At 39.9% G+C, this 17,692-nt stretch overlaps 1 protein-coding gene across 12 annotated transcripts in view; it reads left to right on the forward strand.

Moving 5' to 3' along the window:
• TLR6 (toll like receptor 6) overlaps positions 1 to 17,692 on the forward strand; it is a 48,314-nt gene that overhangs the window by 2,422 nt on the left and 28,200 nt on the right. For 6 of the 12 annotated variants that reach the window (XR_015165470.1, XR_015165469.1, XR_015165464.1 and 3 more), the window contains exons 1-2: positions 4,876 to 4,926; positions 6,449 to 6,537. The exons of 4 other annotated variants lie outside the window; for them this stretch is intronic. The gene's annotated coding sequence lies outside the window, so the exon portion shown is untranslated. Of the gene's footprint in view, positions 1 to 4,789; positions 4,927 to 6,448; positions 6,538 to 17,692 lie in introns of those variants that run through there. 2 more of the 12 variants (XR_015165467.1, XM_086406112.1) reach the window with 1 other exon arrangement.

The raw sequence follows: 17,692 nt of genomic DNA on the forward strand, positions 1-17,692 counted from the left end.
CTCATTCAGTTCAGTTCAGTTCAGTCGCTCAGTCTTGTCTGACTCTTTGCAACCCCATGAATCGCAGCACGCCAGGCCTCCCTGTCCATCGCCAACTCCCGGAGTTCATTCAAACTCACGTCCATCGAGTCAGTGATGCCATCCAGCCATCTCATCCTCTGTCGTCCCCTTCTCCTCCTGCCCCCAATCCCTCCCAGCATCAGTCTTTTCCAATGAGTCAACTCTTCACAGCATGTGGCCAAAGTACTGGAGCTTCAGCTTCAGCATCAGTCTTTGCAATGAACACCCAGGACTGATCTCTTTTAGGATGGACTGGTTGGATCTCCTTGCAGTCCAAGGGACTCTCAAGAGTCTTCTCCAACACCACAGTTCAAAAGCATCAATTCTTCGTCGCTCAGGTTTTTTCACAGTGAGCCTCATTAATTGTTTGTAAATTTTAGAGACTAATCCCTTGTTGGTTGCAAATATTTTCTCCCATTCTGTATGTTGTCATTTCATTTTGTTTATGGTTTCCTTTGCTGTGTAAACACTTTTGAGTTTAATTAGGTCCCATTTGTTAATTTTTGTTTTTATTTCCATCACTCTAGGAGACAGCTTGAAAAAGATACTACCTCTATTTATGTAAAGAGTGTTCTGCTTATGTTTTCTTCTAAGAATTTTATAGTATCTGGTCTTACATATAGGTTTTTAATCCATTTTGAGTTTATTTTTGTGTATGGTGTTAAAGAATGTTCTAATTTCCTGTTCCTTACATATAGCTGTTCAGTTTTTCCAGCACCGTTTATTGAAGAGATTGGTTTTTTCCATTGTATAGTTTTGCCTCCTTTGTCATAGATTCATTGACCATAGGTGTGTCCGTTTATTTATGGGCTTTCTATTCTGTCCCATTGACTTCTATTTCTGTTTTTGTGCCAGTATCATACCATTTTGATTACTGTGGCTTTGTGTATAGTCTGAAGTCAGGATGCCTGATTCCTCCAGCAATCAAGTAAGAAAACTTTTCATATCCCTCTAACTGTGTTAAATGCTGCTGGTAGTTACGATGAAAGTTGAGACTTGACCTTTGGGATTGGCAGTGTGGTCATTGGTGACCTTCACAAGGGTTGTTTCTCTGGAGCTGAAGGGAAGGCTACTTGCATTGAGTGGGTTTGAGAGAATGGGAGGAGAATAATTAGAGACAGTGAGTGAAACAACTCTTTCAAGGATTTCTGGTGTAAAGAAGAGCAGAGTCTGGCATTTAGATCTCAGGGTCTCCGATCCTCACTGGGTTGGAGTAGAATCACCTGAAGAATTTTCAAAATAGTACTGATGGCCAACTACATCCCAGACTGTTTAAGTCAGGATCTCTGGACATATGTGAGAGCTCCTGTTTCCTCACATTCTGACCAACATTGGGGGTATTATGTTTGTTGTTGTTCAGTCGCTCAGTTGTGTCCGACTCTTTGTGACCTCATGGACTGCAGCACACCGGGGTTCCCTGTCCTTTATTTTCTCTTGGAGTTTGCTCAAACTCATGTCCATTGAGTCGGGGATGCCATCCAACCATCTCGTCTTCTGTCATCCCCTTCTCCTCCTGCCCTCAGTCTTTCTCAGCATCAGGGTCTCTTCCAATGAGTCCGCTCTTTGCATCAGGTGGCCAAAATATTGAAACTTCAGCTTCAGCATCAGTCCTTCCAATGAAAACTCAGAATTGATTTCCTTTAGGATTGACTGGTTTGATCTCCTTGCTGTCCAAAGGGACTCTCAAGACTCTTCTCCAGCACCACACAGTTCGAAGGGGATATCATAGATACTTTAATTTTTTCCCTCAAAGGGGTGTAAATGGTGTCTCTCAGTTGTCTGAAGGTTATCCATTTGTTTATATCCTTTGCAATTCCACCACCCCTGATTGGGTTTGTTAGTCATTTTAATATGGATTTATGGGAACTTTTTATGTATTTCTAAAAGTAACCTTTTGTGTTGCATGTTTCTCTTGGAATGTGGCTTTAAAAAAAATTCAGCAGATTTTGGTTTTAATATTAATATTTGAATTATCAGTTTTATTTCTAGTGGTTTGTATATTTTATGATATTGATCATTTTCATATAATTTATTTCCAAGCTGTTGGTAGGTGATATTTATATATTGATTTTAGAGAAAGTTTTTTTTAAAGAGCAAAAATCACTAAAGTAGTGCTTTGCTTCTGTATGTGGACAGTATATTTGCTGGCTTTAGACTATTTTACTTATCCTGCTATAATGCTATTTTGTTTTTTAAAAATAAAAGTAATGTATGTACATAGCAAAGACACTAAAACAGGACAGAAGAGTATAAAAGAATGAGTAAAAATATCTCCCTCCCTTGGTTCTTCTGCTCAAAGGTAACAGCTTTTTAAATATCCCCTCAGAAAAAAAGCAAATGGCAACCCACTTTGGTACTCTTGCCTGGACAATCCCATGGACGGAGGAGCCTGGTGGGCTACAGTCCATGGAGTCTCGAGGAGTCGGACCCGTCTGAGCGACTTCACTTTCACTTTTCACTTTCATGCATTGGAGAAGGAAATGGCAACCCACTCCAGTGTTCTTGCCTGGAGAATCCCAGGGACGAGGGAGCCTGGTGGGCTGCCGTCTATGGGGTTGCACAGAGTCGGACACGACTGAAGCGACTTAGCAGCAGCAGCAATAAAAAAAGATTTTTATGCAGATGTTAGCATAACTGTGTTGACCCTTGTGTTAGATGCCTGTGGCTGCCATAAAATATTCCCACAAATTGGTGCTTTAAAACAAGAGAAATTGATTCTTTCACACTTTGGGATGCTTGAAATCCAAAATCAAGGTGCTGACAGGGCTGCTAGCTTCTGGTGGTTCCGGACATTCCTTGGCTATGGCTGCAGACTTCTAATCTCTGCCTCTGTTTTCACCTGGTCTGTTCCTTTTCTGTGTGTGTGTGTGTGTGTGTGTGTGTGTGTGTGTGTGTCTCCTTTGTGTATGTCTTGCTCCTGGCAAAAAGATAACCTATGCAGGTGTCTGAGGGACCAGATTTTATGTAAATGCTGTCACACTCTCCTATTCTTTTCTTTGCTTTTCATTTAACAGTATATCCTGAAGTCTTTCCACCTCAGCATAAAAAATGTAAGACTTGCATAGAATTCCAAAACTCTTTACTATAATGACTTGTCTTCTTGGACAATCACTATTTCAGCCACTTTTTATTATTGTCTTGCCTAAAACTCATAAGTGTTAGTCGCTCAGTCGTGTTCAACTCTTCATGACCCCATGGACCATGGCCACCAGGCTTCTCAGTCCGTGGGGTTCTTAGGCAAGAATACTGGAGTGGGTTGCCATTCCCTCTTCCAGGGGATCTTCCCAACCCAGGCATGGAACTCAGTTCTCCCGCATTGCAGGCTGATTCTTTAATGGCTGAGCCACCAGGAAAGTCTGAAAAACTCATAAGCACTCCCATCTTATGAATGAACAAATGGAGTCTTTGGGGTTAAGTCATTTGCCCAGGGCCACACAGCTAGGGCACAGCCTTGGGAGGACTTCTGCCCAGCATTGTCTGTTTGTTCCACTTCCATCTTCCATATCACCTGAATTTTGTGGGTTTTGTCATCTCCTTAAAGACATTTCTCAGAATCATAATAGCCTCACAAGGATAGTCTCCTTGTTCCCGGAAACCGGTGTTATTATGCAATGCCCTAAGGATCATTTGTGACCAAACCTTACAAACATTTTGTCACCATGTGATGCAGCCACATCAGCAGTGATGTGTGTGTGCGTATTTCTTAAAGGCCCATGTTCTTTGAAATTCCCTCAAACCCATCGCTGGTTCCTTTCTCCTCTGTTTCACAAAGCTGGTTTCCAAGGGTCAGAGACCCACTCCTCTCTAGCCATCTCTTCTGCTCATTTAGCAGAGATCCAGCCACTCCTTGCTGATCCTCCCCCGGCCTGCAAAGCCTTCCCGTTATGTTTGATGAGTAAGAATGAATCTCGAGAAGCTGGCCTTTCCTTTCCCGCTGAAAACAGAAGTGATTCTTACCCTGATGTCCAACTTTGTTGTGGATCAGACAGTAGGGTCTTAACTTATTTTTTTAATGATGGGAAATAATGCCAAAGACTGGGATTAATTATAGAATAACTATTTAACTCATGTGTTCAGTTCCTTACAGAACCTCATTTAAGGGAGCGTCTTGGAAATAAGGTATCCTGGATGCCTGAACTAGACATCCTCTTTTTGTATCATCAACCTTTTTTTATATTGCTCTAAATTATTCTAAATGGCCTTTAGAAAATTAATTTTTAATTAGTCTTGCAGTATCTCACTATTACTTATTTTTCTGGAATTAAAAATGAAAACATCTAGCCATACCAAATGTTGGTCAGAACATAGAGAAACAGAATGCAATTTCCCCCAGATGTGCTAACTGTTAAACTTTCTTAAAAGCTGATTTTTAAAAAAACAGTTCTGGAAACTAAGCTTATTTTATTTTAGTCTCCCAGGTCGCTAAAATAATGTTCCAAAATTGCTTAATCATGGTAGTTGCAATTATTTTGAAAATATTAAATATGATGATAAAACAGGCTAAGTTGAATAGCTTTCTACTGTGGTGACAATTTAACACTCAGGTTGCAAACTCTTACAGATAAATATTCTCTTAGAAAAACATTTTTCTTCACATTGACATTGTTATCAGATGGGTGATGATATAAATTTAAAATTTTGATTACTCTTTAAGTCTGTAGCTCAGAAAAACCTACTGATCCATGTGCTTTGCTCAGGACCTTGGAAGGGAAATTCGTGTGCAGGAGTAATTACAGTAAAGTCCGACAGATGGCGCAAAACAGTTTCTACGATACTGCTTTATTTAGACTAAGGACTTGCGTTTTGTCAAGCTCTTTTTCCGTACCTTTAGAAGTTATTTTCTCTCCTTCTGAGAAAGAAATCTTGGTAAGTAAGAAGGCTTTTGTGGCTTTTACAAATTATGGCATAATTACTTCAAATAAACAAGAAAATGCTAGCGGTTGCATAGGAAATAGGTCAAGTTTTTGCAAAATGCTTTTAAGGTGATTTTTTTTTTTTTTTATGTTGCAAACGTTCTTTCTGTTATACAAGAAAGACGAAGATATGGCTATCTTGAAAGATACAGAAATAACTAGCACTTGTCATATTTAAGGGAAAAAAAGCTAACTGATGTTATTGCTTTCTTCCGTTTTTGTCTACTACATTCTGTCTTTTCACGTTTTCCTAGTTCCATGACACCTATCCTATCGCATGTGATATGTTTTTATACTAGACATGAGTGTTTGATTCTCGCTGTAACACGGTCTGGAATCATTTATTTGTGTCTGTCACTTATTTATACGCATTTGAAAGCAGGGATCGAACTTGTGCTATTCGTATTTGTACGCCCCAGCATTGACGGTCTGGGGCAGGGCTGGCGCGTACTTCACTCAGAATAAACAGTTATTAAATGAAGGAAGTGGCAGTGACCGGCCCAGAACTTGCCTTATTCAACTTTCTCACCCAAACTTTGACAAATAAAACAATATTTCTCTTGCATATTTGTTGATTTGATTATGGAATCTCAAGTTTTTCTGGTCTTTCATTTTTCATAGTTTTGATTTTCATAGATCTTATCTACTTTTTTTTCTTGATACAGAGCGTCTTGCATCTGTCTCCCCCCATCTTTCATTTGATGCATTAAAGAAAAAAAAATTTTTTTTAACCTTTTGTCTCTTTCACTTCCTTAAAAAAAAAAAGCTGTGAGCTCTCTAATCTGTTCTTTCGTCTCACTTTTTTCCCCCTTCTTTTTTAGAGAAACTCTTGGCTTAAATGTAAACACTAGGAACCACATGAGGGTATAAATGATCTGGGAGGAATCTTTGTGTTTTGGAGGCAGGGTAATATAAGGGAAGCCGATCAACTTTCCCACATATTGGCTGTGTTTCAGTTCCCTGAACACAGACACCATCCAGAGACCTTTGAGTGGGTTCTCATTCAGAGATGTCAATTATCTATCACGAGGAAGAAATTCTCCCTCCCTCTCTCTCTTTTCCCACACAAATAATACAAGTGTGTTTCTTTAATATTAGCTATATTTTCAGACAAGTTTTTCAAGTTATAAAAGATGTTCAAAATTAGAAATTTTGGAAATATACAAAAGTTACAAGAAAAAATTAAATTCATCTATGATTTAAGAGATCTAGAGATAATCACTATTAGCATTTTATTTCTTTCCGTTCTTTTTCCCCCCAGGCGTTGTGTATATGTTAGATTTTAATCATATTTAACAAAACTAGAGTCCTACTATGCACAGAATTTTGTATTCTTTTATTCATTTAACATTATTTTGTAGACTTTCCCCCACAAAGTGCAGTATTTATGGCTGCATATATTGTTCCATAGTATGGGTGTACATAACTGATTAAACAATTTTCTATACTTTTAGTCATTATGATTTTTTTTTCAGTTTTTCATCCTGATGAGCATCCTCATAGTAGTACTTTTATGTGTATTTCTTTAGAAGAAATTTTGAGAAGTAGAATTGCTAAAATAAAGGTAAGCATATTTTTAAGGAATTTATCTATGTGACCAAGTTGCTTCTCAGAAAAGTTGTACTAATTTTTCATTCCTGCCAGAATTAAATGAGAGTTCTCATTTTAGTCCCACCTGCCAACCTTGGGTATTATATTTTTGAATTTCCCCAATTTGGTAGGTGAAAATAATCATGCCTTTTAAAAAAATATTTAAGAAAAAAATCCCATTTGATTCACTGTATCTTTTCATACTTAAATATCATAAATTATAGGCATGCAAATGTTTCATCTCTAAATGCTTCATTCTGTCTCTCTAAAAGAAGTACATTTTCCTAATGTATCCATATAACATTATAAAAGTTAGCATTTATGTCTTAACAGACTCTAATGCCTGGTGCCTCTTAAAATCCTGTCTCCACTTGTTACTCAGGTAACTTTTACAGCAGATCTGTCTAAAATAAGATTCAGTCTAATATCACAAGTTTCATTTAGATGTTATATATTTTTTTATTTAATATGATTTTTAATTTTTGTGAAATTGGACATTGGTCATATTATTCACTGTTGATTTTGAAGAGGTAAATTTTCTGAGCGAATAATGTGCTGTCCTTAATTTTAAACGTCCAAAATTTGAAAGATACAGGGAACGACTAAAAGGAAAATAAACCCCTCTTAAAATTTTACCATGCAGAAATCACCACTGTTAATATCTTGAGATGTATCTTATATTTTTCCATATATATGTGTACATATTAACTGCTATACATTTTATAAGTAAACTACTTTTGTCATATATATATAGTGAGCAGTTTTCCATGGAGCTGGATTTTCATTATTTTTAAAGGCCACACAGTAGTATTTAATTGTATGGAGATACCATAATTTATTTGACAATCTGCTTGCTACTTTTGGACAGATTTTTAAAAAATAATTTATTTTGTACTGGCCCCTGTATTGTTCTCTTTTACTGGTTCCAACAGGTTTTACTTGTCTTGGATTTTCCACAGTGACAATCATATAATTAAAAATAATGATAATTTTATTTCCTCCATTCCAATATTCCTGCTTGATTACAATGGCTAGAACTTATAGAACAGTGTTAAACAATAGTGGGGATCCTTGAGGGACTTCTCTGGTGGCCCAGTGACTGAGATTTCAGCCTCTTCCTTCAGCGACTGAAGAGTTCACGTGCCACAACTAAAGATCCTGCATGCAGCAACCAAGACCCGGTGCAGACAGAGAAGTGAATAAACAGTTTTAAGAAGTAGTGGGCATCCTTGACATTGAGCTTCATGGAAATGCTTTGGGAGTAGGATATTGGTTTAAGTCAGATACATCGACCTTCATGGAAATGCTTTGGGAGTAGGATATTGGTTTAAGTCAGGTACTTGATATAGTCTTTATCAAGTTTTAGAAGTATCTTTTGCATGTATACTTTAATTAACATGTTTTTAGTCAAAGATGAATGCTGAATTTTATCAAGTGAATTTTTAATGTCTATGGAGATGCTCATCTTTTTTTCCTTTAATCCATTGCTGTGTTATTGTCATGGATTTGCTAACAATAAGTCATGTTACAAACCCAAAACATCTGAATTAATCATTGTGTGTTATTTCTTCAGCACAGAGCAAGATTAAATAGGGTTTCTCATATCTGATCTTTTCCCTGCTACCAAATAGTTGGAGTGTATCTTTTTTATTTGTATTTTATAATAATTACTCTTAATTTTATAATATACATACTTAAACTTATATATTTTTCTAACAGAATATTGAGTTACTTGGTATATATAGCTGCTTCTTAGTCAGGCAAGGATTGTAACATGCTTTTGGTCCACTTTCTCCCTCTCCCTCCGCCATCCACTAACCCCTTGTTAACACTGGCAATTTAAATTTCAGATTGTTAGTGAAATGTCCTTCAATCTGTATTAGGACTTAGCAATACACTTTGTACTTTCTTTTCAAAGTGCTCCTTTTTGATTCCCAATTTATTCGAGTCAGTTTCTTTTTTCAGAGCATGGAGTCTATCCTTTAGTAATATGGTGGGTCTGTTTTCCACAATTTTTTAGCATTTCTTTCGTATATTTAATCTCTTTGGCTTCTTGGACTGTATTTTGGGAAAATGCCTCTCCTTGGTCTTCTCTCTCACTCCTTCTTACATTAGCAGTGCTACTCTGCAGTTCAACTCATCCGGTAAGTCTTCCATTTCAGTTATTAAGTTTTTAATGTTCATGATTCCTACTCCATTCTTTTTTAGAGTTTTCTCTCTCTGAGGATACCTGTCTGTTACAGATGCCTGTTTTTCTCTTTTATCTCTGTCTCCTTGGGTGTTAATGTCTCTCATAGTTTGTGTTTGGTTCCTTTCTGTCACAGTGTTTACTTGTGGAAGTGTCATGCTTCTTGTTTGTGCAACCCAAATTGTGAGTGATAGTTAGATAATAGTCCCTCAGTCCGACTCTTTGTGACCCCACTCTTTGTGACCCCATGGACTGTAGCCTTCCAGGCTCCTCTGACCATGGGATTCTCCAGGCAAGGAAAGGTAGCCATTCTTTTCTCCAGGGGATCTTCCTGACTCAGGGGTTGAACCTGGGTCTCCTGCATCGCAGGCGGATTCTTTACCATCTGAGCCACCAGGGATGCTTATGTGTAACTGCTTGTTGATCTGTTTTCACAGCCTGCTTGTTGGAGGGGTGGACCAAGCTAGTCTGTATTAATTTTATTTTGCTGCTGTAAGAAATTACCACAAGTTTAGTAGCTTAAAAAGCACACTTTATCATTTTACAGTTCTGTAGGCTAGCAGTCCAACGTTGGTCTTGTTGGGTTTAAGTTAAGGTGTTGGCAAGTCTGCATTGCTTCTGGAGGCTCTGGGGGAGAATCCACTTACTTGCCTTTTGAGCTTCTAGAGGCTGCCTGCATACTTTGGCTCGTGGCCCCCTTCCTCAAGGAAGGTCATGTCCTTCTCATATCACATCACTCTGACCTCTTCTGCCTCCGTCTTCCACTTCTAAAGATACTTGTGATTGCATTGGGCCCACTCGTGTAAATTTTAAGATCTACTGATTAGCAACCTTAATGCTACCTGCAGCTTTAAATCCCCCTTTCCATGTAACAGCATATTTACAAATCCTGGTATTAGGAAGTAGACATCTCTGGAAGGCTGGTATTGTCTGTCATAGTTCGATCTGCTTGTGGATTTCAGAGACTTCTCTTGGTTTCAGTTCCCCTAAACACTTCCCTTTCTGATTTTATATCTGTGTGTATTTCATCGTTTTGGGGATTTAGGGCAAGAGATGGTGGCTAGAGCAAGTGCCCATCACCCTGTTGACTCTCACCATTTTTAACGTTTATAGTTGAAAATGTGGTTTTCTTGATCCAGAGAATATTTAGAACATTTTAAAAAGTGACTTAAAAGTTTATTTTGTAGACAGAACTATGACTGTACTGATGGGCAGTTGGGAAATGCTGTGTTGAAGGAGCAGGGAGGGACTTTTCACTGCTGTGTGCCAGTTTGTAATGAAATTTCCCCAACCAAGAAGAGTTTTTACTCTTCCAAAGTATGACTTATTGAAACTACTCATCTCTTAACTATTTTGCAATGTCCAGTATACCCTCCAGTAATGAACAGTAGGTCTTTCTGTTAATAAAACTGAACGACAAGTGGTCAAAATCTGTTCTCAGTTATACTAGCTACACAGGATCCTACTTAAGAAATGTGGTTGCCTGCTCTGGTCCCCTGGGGCCTCCTAGATGCTTTTTGTGTGGAGATCAGACCCTAAATGGGATTGAGGAAGCTTTGCAGTTCTAGCCCTTTGTCCTGGTAGCAAATATTGAGTCCATGGGGTCATACATCTGCCTCTTCTCAACCAGGTCATCTTTTCTCATTCACTCTGCATCGTTGTCATGAGAGGCAGTGTCTGTCATCCACTGTAGTAGGGTGAGACTTTCTGGGCTCTGGGAAGACTGTTCTCTTTTATATGCACCCACTTTATTCTGACTTGCCTTCTGATTCCTTCAATATACTTTTTAATATTTCTCTATCATCTCCTGTTTTATCAGCATGTCAACTGTAGGAATTTGATGATCCCAGATTATCAAGTGCCAAATCCTGCCTCTCTGAATTTGGTGCTTCTGGTCTAATGTGAGTTGGAAAAACCCATACCTATTTGTATGGGAATTATATCTGAAAATAAGATCCTATAACTAAAAACATGTTCCTGTGAATGGAAACAGCAGAGTGTGTGTGTTATATCAGCTGCCCCTTGTGGGTCTGTGAAGGCACTGCTAACCTCTGCCTGTAGGTGGTTCCAGGCAGCTGTGGTGTGGGCATTCTAGTGTAGCTGTAGGACTGCTCTGTGGCCATCACAACTGCCACCACTGCTCTCAGGATGCTGCTGTGGGAGATAGGTGGCTGTGGGGCCTGGTCTGTCCTGGCCAACTCTTGTTCCCTGTGGGTGCCCAGAGGTGTTTTTCTATGCAGATCAGAGCTGGAGTGGCACAGACTCATGAGTGTGTCTGAATTGCTAGGATTGGCTTCTTGCTTGACCTTTGGCCTAACTTTAGTTACCCCTCTGTCTCAGTCACAGTCAGGGGGTCTGTGGGCTGGTGTGTCTGCCTCCGCCCCTCAGCTAGTCATCAATGCCAGGTTGGCCTGTATTAACTGTATCTTCTCAAATGGCTCCACACAGCATAGCATTATCTCTGCCAGGCCAGCTACAGCTGGTTTTGGTGAAGTCCAGTTCATGGAGTTAGTGTTAGTAGTTCTTTCTTGTAACATAAATGTGGCCTCATTCTTATCTTCATCTGTTGTTGTTCAGTCACTAAGTCATGTCTGACTCTTGGGGATGTCATAGACTTCAGTATACCAGGCTCTTCTGTCCTCCACTATCTCTTGGAATTTGTTCAAATTCACATCCCTTGAGTTGGTGATGCTATCTAACCATCTCATCCTTTGTCACCCCCTTCTCTTCTTGCCTTCAATCTTTCCCAGCATGAGGGTCTTTTCCAGTGAGTCAGCTCTTTGCATCAGGTGGTCAAAGTATTGGAGCTTCAGCTTCAGCATAAATTGTTCCAATGACTATTCAGGGTTGATTTCCTTTATGATTGACTGGTTTGATCTCCTTAAAGTCCAAGGGACTTTCAAGAGTCTTCTCCACCACCACAATTAGAAAGCATCAATTCTTCAGCGCTCAGTCTTCTTTATGGTCCAACTCTGATTTCTCACATTTTCATCTACCCTTATAAAAGGATTCACCCCCAGTCATATGCCATAGACATTTAGGGGTCAAGCTGCTGGTGGATGGGCCTTCCAATCAGGCCTCAGGGACTTGTCAACCACCTTCCTCCCCATCCTTTTCATTTCATATTGCTTTAGCCAAATTGAGTTGAGCATCTGAAGATCTAGCCCACTGTTGGCATGGATCTGTAACACTCACCTGGAGGACCTCTCAGGCTCATCTCAAAATTCAGATGCACAGACTCCAATAGGCCACACTTGCGTGCGTGCTGCATCGATTCAGTCATGTCCAACTCGTTGTGACCTTATGGACTGTAACCCTTCAGGCTTCTCTGTCCATGGGATTTTCTAGGCAAGAATACTGGAATGGGTTGCCATTTCCTTCTCCAGGGCATCTACCACACCCAGGGATGCAACCTGTATCTCTTACATCTCCTGCATTGGCAGGTGGGTTCTTAACCAGTAGTGCCTCCTGGGAAGCCCAGGCCACACTTGGTCCCACTTTACTAAGAAAGATACAGGAGAGGAAACAGAGCTCAGGTTTCCTACGTGGTATTTATAGTTCATACACAGTTTTTTCAGCCTGGATGCTATTTATTGTTCAGTGGTCATATTTTTTAAATTACTTGCATTGGCCTTGCTGGGTCTTTGTTGTGCCACATCAGTTGTGCTTTGTGGGATGTTAGTTCCATGACCAGGGATTGAACCTGTGCCCCCTGCATTGGGAGTATAGGGTTTTATACACTGGACCACCAGGGGAGTCCCTTAAATAGTCATCTTTACCAGAAGTGCTTTTTTCTGAGAACCCAGCTGACATTCCCCATGTTTCAGGTTTTCAGAAAAAAGACCAGATTAGTCCATGAATAAGGAGAGAAATGGATTTGTTAACCCTTCACCCATGGTGGGTGGTATCTCTGGTTACAGCAGATGGCTGAAGCGGTACCAAATTGAATACTGATGTAGACTCAAGAATATCTGTAGTTTCTGAAAAAAAAAAAAAAAAAGAATGTCTGTAGTTTCTGGCAGTAGCTCCTTGTTTACCCTTTTGAATAATTTTAGATGATTAAACTGACCAGTAAAACATTTTGAGGGGATAAGAGGACTGTCCTTTGAAAGAGAAATAAAGTATTCTGAGTCCAGTGAAAAGAGACCATGGTCATGTAGTTAACTTTTAAGACAATTGATTTAAAGTCTTTGTCAAGCAAATCAGTGCGTATGCTTCTTCGGGGACAGTTTCTATTGACTTCTCTTCTTCTCTCTCTTTTTTTTTTAAATTACTGGACTTTATTTTTTAGAGCAGTTTTTGATTTATAGAAAATCTGAGTAAATAGGTTAGAGAATTCCCAAATATCCCTTTTTTCACTCGACACAATTTTCCCTATTATAACATTTTTCATTAGTGGTCTATTTATTATAATTGATGAACTGATATTGATATATTATTAACATCTATAACCTAGATAGCATATTAAAAAGCAGAGACATTACTTTGTCAACAAAGGTCCGTCTAGTCAAGGCTATGGTTTTTCTGGTGGTCATGTTTGGATGTGAGAGTTGGACTGTGAAGAAAGCTGAGCGCCGAAGAATCGATGCTTTTGAACTGTGGTGTTGGAGAAGACTCTTGAGAGTCCCTTGGACTGCAAGGAGATCCAACCAGTCCATCCCAAAGGAGATCAGTCCTGGTTGTTCATTGGAAGGACTGATGCTAAAGCTGAAACTCCAATACTCTGGCCACCTCATGTGAAGAGTTGACTCATTGGAAAAGACTCTGATGCTGGGAGGGATTGGGGGCAGGAGGAGAAGGGGACGACAGAGGATGAGATGGCTGGATGGCATGACTGACTTGATGGACGTGAGTCTGAGTGAACTCCGGGAGTTGGTGCTGGACAGGGAGGCCTGGCGTGCTGCGATTCATGGGGACGCAAAGAGTCGGACATGATTGAGCGACTGAACTGAACTGATACTTTACATTTGAGCATTACTTTACTAACGTGAGATGAGTGCAATTGTGCGGTAGTTTGAGCATTCTTTGGCATTGCCTTTCTTTGGGATTGGAATGAAAACTGACCTTTTCCAGTCCTGTGGCCACTGCTGAGTTTTCCAAATTTGCTGGCATATTGAGTGCAGCATTTTCATAGCATCATCTTTCAGGATTTGAAAGAGCTCAACTGGAATTCCATCACCTCCACTTTGTCCGTAGTGATGCTTTTTAAGGCCCATTTGACTTCACATTCCAGGATGTCTGGCTCTAGGTGAATGATCACACCATCGTGATTATCTTGGTCATGAAGATCTTTTTGTACAGTTCTTCTGTGTATTCTTGTCACCTCTTCTTAATATCTTCTGCTTCTGTTAGGTCCATACCATTTCTGTCCTTTATTGAGCCCATCTTTGTGTGAAATGTTCCCTTGGTATCTCTAATTTTCCTGAAGAGATCTCTAGTCCTTCCCATTATGTTGTTTTCCTCTATTTCTTTGCATTGATCCCTGAGGAAGGCTTTCTTATCTCTCTCCTTGCTATCCTTTGGAACTCTGCATTCAAACTGGAATATTTTTCTTCTTCTCCTTTGCTTTTCGCTTCTCTTCTTTTCACAGCTATTTGTAAGGCCTCCTCAGACAGCCATTTTGCTTTTTTGCATTTCTTTTCCATGGGGATTGTCTTGATCCCTGTCTCCTGTACAATGTCACAAACCTCCATCCATAGTTCATCAGGCACTCTGTCTATCAGATCTAGTCCCGTAAATCTATTTCTCACTTCCACTGTATAATCATAAGGGATTTGATTTAGGTCATACCTGAATGGTCTAGTGGTTTTCCCAACGCTGGGCTGGAAGAAGCACAAGCTGGAATCAAGATTTCCAGGAGAAATATCAATAACCTCAAATATGCAGATGACACCACCCTTATGGCAGAAAGTGAAGAGGAACTAAAAAGCCTCTTGATGAAAGTGAAAGAGGAGAGTGAAAAAGTTGGCTTAAAGCTGAACATTCAGAAAACTAAGATCATGGCATCCGGTCCCATCACTTCATGAGAAGTAGATGGGGAAACAGTGGAAACAGTGTCAGACTATTTTTTGGGCTCCAAAATCACTGCAGATGGTGACTGCAGCCATGAAATTAAAAGACGCTTACTCCTTGGAAGGAAAGTTATGACCAACCTAGATAGCATATTAAAAAGCAGAGACATTACTTTGCCAACAAAGGTCTGTCTAGTCAAGGCTATGGTTTTTCTGGTGGTCATGTATGGGTGTGAGAGTTGGACTGTGAAGAAAGCTGAGCACTTAAGAATTGATGCTTTTGAACTGTGGTGTTGGAGAAGACTCTTGAGAGTCCCTTGGACTGCAAGGAGATCCAACCAGTCCATCCCAAAGGAGATCAGTTCTGGGTGTTCACTGGAAGGACTGATGCTGAAGCTGAAACTCCAGTACTTTGGCCACCTCATGCGAAGAGTTGACTCATTGGAAAAGAACCTGATGCTGGGGGGGATTGGGGACAGGAGAAGAAGGGGACGACAGTGGATGAGATGGCCGGATGGCATCACCAACTCGACGCATGTGAGTTTGGGTAAACTCCGGGAGTTGGTGATGGACAGGGAGGCCTGGTGTGCTGTGATTCATGGGGTCACAAAGAGTCGGACACAACTGAGTGACTGAACTGAACTGAACTGATACTTTAGGATTCATTCTTTGTGTTGCATTGTCCTATGGGTTTTGACAAATGCATAAGATCATATATCCACCATTATAATATCACATGGACGTAGTTTCAGTGCCCTAAAAATCCTATGTGCTCTGCCTATTCATCGCTCCCTCTAACTCTTGTCAACCACTGATCCTTAATGCCTCTTTTGTTTTGCCTTTTCCAGAACATCAGAGAGTTGGAATGATACAGTTGGTAGCCTTTTCTGATTGACTTCTTCACTTAGCAATCTGAATTTTGGTTCCTCCATGGCTCAACAGGTTATTTCTCTTTGCTGCTGAATAACAATCCATTGGATGGATGTACCACAGCTTGTTTACTGTTTTTACTTGTTGAAGGACATCTTGTTGCTTTCAGTTTGGGGGCAGTTATGAATAAAGCTGTCAACATCCATCTGCAGGATTTTGTGTGGACATAGATTTTTCAGTTCATTTGGGTTAATACCAAGGAGTGTGATTGCTGGATCATATGGTGAGGCCCTGTTTAGCTTTAAGTAAAAAAACTGTCAGACTGTCTCCCAAAGTATCTGTGCCTTTTAAAATTTCAACAGTTAATGAAAGTCCCTGTTGCTCCATATCCGCACCAACATTTAGTGCTGTTTCAGGATTGTTTGGCCATTCTAATAGGTATGTAGTAGTTCCTCATTGGAGAAGGCAATGGCACCCACTCCAGTACTCTTGCCTGGAAAATCCCATGGGCGGAGGAGCCTGGTAGGCTGCAGTCCATGGGGTCTCTAAGAGTCGGACATGACTGAGTGACTTCCTTTCACTTTTCACTTTCGTGCATTGGAGAAGGAAATGGCAACCCACTCCAGTGTTCTTGCCTGGAGAATCCCAGGGATGGGGGAGCCTGGTGGGCTGCGGTCTATGGGGTTGCACAGAGTCGGACACTACTGAAGCGACTTAGCAGCAGCAGCAGCGGCAGTTCCTCATTGCTGTTTTAATTTTCAGTTCCCTGATGATATATGGTGTTGAGTATCTTTTCATGTCCTTATTTGCCATATGTATATCTTCTCAGGTGAAATGTCTTTTGCCCATTTTTAAATTGCATTGTTTATATTTTGTTGAGTTTTTCTTCATTTATTTTGGATACAAGTTCTTTATCAGATGTGTGTTTTACAAATATTTTCTCCCGGTCTATGGCTTGTCTTTTCACGTTCTTAATAGTGTCCTTTGCAAAGCAGAAAAATTTAATTTTAATGAAGTCCAATTTAACATTTTTTTCTTTCATGGATTGTGCTTTTGATGTTGTGTCTAAAAGTCATTGCCAAATTCATGGTCACCTAGATTTTACCCTATATTATCTGATAGAAATTTTATAGTTTTGTATTTTACACTTAGCTCTATCATCTATCTTGAGCTAGAGCATCATTTTTTTTTCTTTTTTGCATGTAGAATGTCTAGTGGTTCCATTACTGTTTGCTAAAGAGACTTTTATCAGTACCACACTGTCTTGATATCTATAGCTTTATGTAAGACTTGAAGTTGGGTAGTGTCAGTTCTCTAAGTTTGTTCTTTTAATTTTTTTCCCTGTGAATGGACAGTGCTTTCTTTTTTGTCCACATGCCTCAAGCTTGTTTTCTTCAACCAGACAGTTTGAATATTATAATGTGGTAACTCTGGAAATACTAGAATGTGGTAAGTCAGATTTTCCTCTTTCCCAGGGTTTGTTGTTGCTGCTTGCTGCGGGGTGTATTTGTTTGTTTAATAATTTTTTTCCTTGGAGTATAGTTGCTTTACAGTGTTGTATTGGTTTCTGCTGTACAGCAAAGTGAATCAGCTGTATGTATTTATATGCCCCCTCTTTTTTGGAGTTTTTTTTTTACATTTTTATTTATTTATTTTTGGCTCTGCTGGATCTTATTGCTGCACATGGGCTCTCTAGTTGTGGCATCTTATTGTGGAAGTTTCTCTTGTTGAGGAGCACAGGCTCTAGGGTGCACTGGCTTAGTGGCACTTGGGCTCAGTAGTTGTGGCACACCGGCTTAGTTGCCTCGAGGCATGTGGGACCTTCCCAGACCAAGGATCCAACTCCTGTCCCCTGCATTAGCAGGTGGATTCTTAACCACTGGATCACCAGGGAAGAACCATGTTTAGTGATGTTTCTAAATTATTTTTGTAAAGACTGTTTTCCTTCTTGTGTGTGGCCATTGATTTCTCTGTTGCATTGGCTTAGTGGTCAGCTAGTGATTTGGCAGGGAGAAGGCAATGGCACCCCACTCCAGTACTCTTGCCTGGAAAATCCCACG

The sequence above is a fragment of the Bos grunniens genome, chromosome 6 (assembly GCF_055505025.1).
Source record: "Bos grunniens cultivar Pamir isolate PY7600 chromosome 6, Bosgru_T2T1.0, whole genome shotgun sequence".
Classification (NCBI taxonomy): domain Eukaryota; kingdom Metazoa; phylum Chordata; class Mammalia; order Artiodactyla; family Bovidae; genus Bos; species Bos grunniens.